This window comes from Neomonachus schauinslandi, chromosome 3, assembly GCF_002201575.2.
Source record: "Neomonachus schauinslandi chromosome 3, ASM220157v2, whole genome shotgun sequence".
Lineage (NCBI taxonomy): Eukaryota > Metazoa > Chordata > Mammalia > Carnivora > Phocidae > Neomonachus > Neomonachus schauinslandi.
Window position 1 is genome coordinate 44861949 of NC_058405.1, and position 6000 is coordinate 44867948.

The window sequence follows — 6000 nt, forward strand, 5'->3', positions numbered from 1 at the left end:
CATATGCTTCTTTAACCTTACTTAACCTATTTAATTCCCACTCATCCTCCAGATCTCAGGGACACATTCTATGACAACCACAAAGACACCAAATTTCCCTTTTATAAGCTCTTCTAGAACTATGTCCCTTTTCATCTCTGGTATATTTTACAGATGCAATGTTTGAATATATAGTTAATGGCTTTCTCCCCATAAGACTACATCTGATTGTACTAAAGAAAGTGTCTGCTACAGCAAGATGTTTAATAATTATTTGTTGAATGAATGCATCAATGAATCTGCCTTGTTTTTTCCCTAGACAAAGACTAGACACCATATGAGATGGCATATACAACACACCCTGCTTACACATCATTAGTTCTGGAAAGCCTTCCAGACTTCCCAAGTAAAATGCCACTGTATAGCATGTGTAAATTCTGACTGACTTGTATATCATCACAAAAACTAACAGTTCTTTGTGTATAAGAGGCATAACATTTACTGCGTGTATTTCAGTACACACATTACTATATAGGGTTACATATTTCTCTGCATTATTGCAGAGACTTACTGTTGTAAAGGTACCATACCTTCAGCAGCACTATCCTAAGATAAGGGTAGCTATTTGTCTCCACTATAAAGGCTGTAAAGCTGTAATAAGTGTAAGAAGCATTCACACATGCACACAGACTCACACCCACAGAGTAAGGGTGTGAAACCTGTCGGGGTGACAGTACTAAGGCACATGTAGGATTTATCCAGTCCTGGAGCATGATGTGGTTCTTTCCCCTTTCTATCACCAGGGTGCTTCTTTTCTGCTCTCAGTATCTTTGATTTGACACCCCTGTTAATATTTTACATTATCACCACACATTTTTTGGCCCCTCTTCTCTGCTTTTTTTTGTTTTCATTCTATGAAAACAAAAGTTTTTCAATTTTTACATAAATTGTTTTGCATTGCTGGGAGTGTAGTCTGCTTCTTCTAAAAATCATCTAGAGGTAAAGTCTTCTTCAGCTACTTCCCGATCCTACACCTTACAAAAAGTCAGAATTTCTAGAGAGATGGGACTTAACTGCAACATGGTAAGTCAAACTGCCAATATCCTTCTTTTGTCAAAAGGAGAAAACATAAGCTGAAAAAGTTGATGTAGTTATATTTTTATGGTTCTTGAAATGTTACTATGTAATTTTTACTTGATTTAGCAAATGCTGCTGTGTGAGAGGAGAAAATTATTTTCAACTTGCTGAGGTAGCAAGTTTCTTTTTATGCCCCCTTTATGCTTGAGGCAGTCAAGTCTACAGGCAGTTGAAACTAGATTTATAGGTTATTCACCAAAAAAAGTCACTGCAAACAGCACCTTGAAACCTTAAAACTTGCACAGTTTAACAGAATATCCAGGCATTTTTAGCAGTTTATAGTATCAGTAGAAGCCGCCAGGCAATATGTAACATATTTTAAGAGAGAAGGTCAACAAGGCTTATTACTGTTGAACTATAATTTCACAAACAATGTAAACCAAAGAGATAGTTAAAAGTGCTCATTAAAGAAATGGGAAATGTTTCAAAATAGGACGTCTCTGATAAGCTCCTCTGAAAACCAAACATAAAGCAACTGGTTTCTTCTAGTGTTCTTCAACATGATCTATTATTGTTTCAGCTAAAAAAAAAAAAATTGTTTTAATGGTTCTGATCCTTTCCGAAACGGTGTATCCAGAGTATGTTTATATCAAAGGGGTAATGATAAAATATTTTACAATTCTAGACAATAAAATATCTTTCACTTAATATACAACTTGTAAAGAACTACCAATATTCTTTGCAAATGTACTTCTGCCTAAAAGTTATGTTGGAATATGATGGGAGCAAAACTTTTATACTCTTCTCATATGACTGTTACCAAAAGTGTAGCACGTAAAAGTAATGTTGATGGTGCTGTAAAGATTGCTTCCCATCTGAAAACAGATCATTTACCAGCAATCTCCTGGGGAAGAGGTGTGTCTCTCAGAAAACAGAAGCCATACAAGAAAGGTGCAGGGTGGGCTACAGAACCAGAAATCTGACTTTCTTGGTCTTGATCATTAATGTGTTTGGGAGGAAGCTTCTACATGATGGCATGTGAAAAGAAGCTCTCCATCTGTGGATAGGTCAAAAGTTAGAAATTAGAAATTCCAGCAAATTCTCTTGAAGTACCACTTTGAAATAGCTATCTCCTGGCAACATGTGGAAGAGGGCAGGCACCTCAAGACAAAAGAGCATTCACTTTATACTCCATACTGCCATTGTGCTTCCTATTTTATTTATCTCACAGTTGTTCTTCTCTAGTGCTAAATTTTAACAAAGACTTTTATAAGCTGTAGTCTTTCTTAGATGTTCAAAGGTGAAAGAAAGGGAAGGGAGTTTGGTGGTATACACTTAGGCCAGAGGATGGTCAGTATGGTGGTAGCACCAGTAATCAAATAGAACACAAAAGAGAAGGTGAAGTTCAAGCGGAATCAGGTAAGAAGACTTGTGTGTTCATCCTCCTATTTCCCCTCTAACAGAAACACAAAGACAAAAACCTCAGAGCACAACCTGGTTAAGCCTTGCATGTTAGAAATCTGGAGTTTCTAAGAAACTGTGTTCCTTCAGAATAAAATGGAAACACTATTTCTCATGCTACCTTATGGTATCTTCAACTCAAAATTGCTAGGTAAGGCAAAGACATACATACAATACAGTGCCTTACCTTTCAGATACCTTAGACTTTGCAAAACACAGAATTAACCATTTTCAGATAACTCTAATCAGCACTTAGGTGGGCCACTGCAAGATAAAGCTTTCTTTGTTTCCAAACTCCTCAGCACAAGCACCTTATCTTTCCCAAAGAAGAAAGTAAATTTACACACCACAAAATGCTTTAATCCAATTTTCTATTTTAAAATGTGTTATTTTGATCAACAATTTAAATTAGAAGTGGTCACCATGGCTTGATGGAAATGAGTTTTGAATCTTTATTCCACACATTTGGGCAGTATTCTTGGATCTGCCACTTATAACTGAGCAAATCTTTGATTCCCTCTGTGCTTCAGCATCCTCATCTGCACATAAGGGTGTTAAGCTGTGCCATCACTAATTCTATGGAAAATACCTTTTCAAAAACACAATCTCAACTAATTATGTTCTAACATGTTTCTATTTTTTGAAGTTTCAAAAGGTTGAGATTTCTATAAAAATTCTGAAAATTCAAAAGGTTAGTAGAAATATGCAATTCCCCCTTAAGGGGAATCTCCAAAGAGAAAAAACAAAAAGGCATTAAGTAAATCTGTTATTGAGACAAACTGAGCCAAATCTCCTCTCATAGTGAAGTTTATTCCACACATATAACTAAACACTACAAGAGATCAATGTAGTATTTAGTGCATTATTTAAACATAACCACCACACTGTGGTGGTACTCTATGGTCCTAAATTCTTCCAGTGCTCTTCTCTGCCTAAACTTTTGAGATTCTGCATTTTAACATAGTAAGTCTCTACTTAAATATAAGATCTATATAGGCTACCTGAACACCTACGAGATCCTACCTCTCTTCTTTGGCACAAATCTAATCTGTTCAAGACCCATTAGGAATTACATGTAAACTCCCAGAAAAAGTCTTATTAGACCCACGGATTACTATTGCCTTTATGAGTCACTGCCATACAAAAGCAACAAAGTCTGGTGGAAGAAGAAACATGTCAAACAGATCATTTGCAACATAAAGTGACAAATGTTACAATATAACATTGCTAGGGACTTATAACAAAGTAACAAAAAAGGGAGGCACTAGCTAAGCTTGGGTAGAGACCCTGGCTATAGAACTCTGATTGGCAGGGGCATTCCAAGGTCAATTGTATCAGACTTTACTAAGGACCTACACTGTAGTGGCTCCCTGGCACTACAAATACACAGAAAAATAAGTTGCAGTTCCCCACCCTTAAGGAGCTTGTAGTCCAAAAAAGAACAATATGTGTTTGGAACCAAAATAAATGAGACTAGCCTTTGGAGGTGGGGTCATGTTGGAAAGAAGTAAAAGACCAAGTTTGTAAATGAAATCGTGTAACTAGGTTGAAGAACTAAGGCTCAATCTAATGAAGAATGGAGAGAAACTCAAATAAAAGAGTGATCCAAGATTATCCAAAACATCCTTGTGAGGTAAAGAAACTGAAGGTAGAGATTCCAGAACAAAAATAAAAACTGAGTACGGTGAGTTTTTAACTCTGTAGCCTGTCACCCTAATGGTGTTCTACGCAAAAACTATGGGAACAACAACGCATAATAGTTAAAAGCACCAGATTTGGACCAGCTCCCCTGTGCTCACCTTTCAACTCCACCACTTCCTAGCTAGGTCAGGAAAGTTACTTAACGGTTCTGTGCCTGTCTCCTCACCTGTGAAGGAAAGTGCCTGCACAGCCAGAAGCCCCTTCTTCAAAACATAGGTATTGTTACATCACTCCAATCGAAAATTTTATTCACAGAATCAAATCCGTATCTTTTAGGCACTTGTAGCCTCCATAACCTGGCCCAACCTTTCTGGTCTTAATCCTCATTGGACACCCTCCTACTTCCACGAACCACAGGATCTAGTGTCAGTTCTGCAAACCAATAAGCACTTTCCTACTTAGGTGTCGCCTCTCCAGTGGCTGTCTAGAAAGCCGTTTCCTCACCGGTCTTTCAAAACCTACTTCTCTAGGAAATGAACTCTCCTTCCCCTCCTATTCCACAGCACATTTACCTGCCCCTCTGCACAGTTTGCCACTGTTTCCCGTTTTTGTGTTTGTTCCTGTAATGCCTCCCTCTCTCCGCTTTTCACCAAAATAGTGAACTTTCAGAGAGCTGGGGCAAATCTTTTTTATCCTCCTTCCCACCCCTCCTTTCAGACTGTGTCTATGCAGGCCTGCAAAAGCGTTACTGAGTTAAACTGGATGTTAACAACCATAATGGCCTCAGTTCCAGAAACTGCTTAATTTCACATAGTTTTTTTTACTGCTTTCAGATTCTAAAATCTTAACATGAAACGTCTTTAAAAATCAGAATACTGCCATCGCTTCAAGAGAAGTTCCACGGAGCACCCACACGAGTTGACAATGAGGTCATTCTTAGCTTCAGAAGTTGTGTGTGTGCCACGGAGGGCAGCTTCACACCGGTCGGTACACGCTGCTCTGAAACTAGGAGAAAGAAGAGGCGGCCGGGCAGCACACGGGCTTGGCTCTGGTCGGCCCTCAACTTCCTGCGGGCCCGCGGGCTCGGGCCGCGCTCGCCCCTCTCCGCCACACTCGTTCCTCCAGCCCTCGCCTCCCCTCGTCCCGCCGCAGCAACTCTCCCCGGAGCGGCGCGGACAGCGTGGCAGATCCTCCCGGGCGGATCCGCTCGGGCCTGGGCCGCCAGCCACCCTGCCTGCTCTGCTCGCGGCCCCCGGCCTCTCCCCGGCCCGCCGCCCGCCGCCCCGGGCCCAGGCCGCGCTGCCGCGGCCGCCCCGAGGGGAGCTGGGGGACTCGCCCGGCTCCGCGTGGCGCCGGGGGCGGAGCCGGCCCGGAGGGCCCGGGGAGAGGCCGGGGGCGGGCGGCGGCCTCCGCCTACCCCGACACGCACCCCACCGCCCCCAACCCCAACCCTCCTCGGGGCCCCGGCCCGCACTCGCGGCCGGGCGGCCGACGGGACTAGCCACTTACCAACCCGCCTGGGACAACGCCGCGCCGGGGACCTCAGACATGGTAGCTGCTTAGGCCGGGGGTGGTGGGGGGCTAGGGTGGGGGTGGGGGGTAGGCCTCCTACTTGAGACCAAAAAAAAAAAAAAAAACATAAAAAAGAAAAAAAAAAAAAACGAAAGAAAAGAAAAGAAAAAAAAAAAACTCCTCTGGTCGGCTCTGCAACTGGGCATGCTCAGTGCGGCCGGCGCTTCCGCGTGCGGGTTCCGCTCGCCGCGTTTTCCGAGCGGCCGCAGGGGCAGGCTTGGCGTGGGGCTTGGAGGTTACAGCCTGGCGGAGGCCGTGATGCCCCACAGA

General features: G+C 42.6%; 1 protein-coding gene across 1 annotated transcript in view; it reads right to left on the bottom strand.

Moving 5' to 3' along the window:
- Nucleotides 1–5682, bottom strand: part of TDRD3 (tudor domain containing 3) — a 159577-nt gene extending 153895 nt beyond the window's left edge. The window contains exon 1 of the mRNA XM_021697897.2: nucleotides 5668–5682. The gene's annotated coding sequence lies outside the window, so the exon portion shown is untranslated. The remainder of the gene's footprint in view (nucleotides 1–5667) is intronic.
- Between the last annotated feature and the right edge of the window lie 318 nt (nucleotides 5683–6000).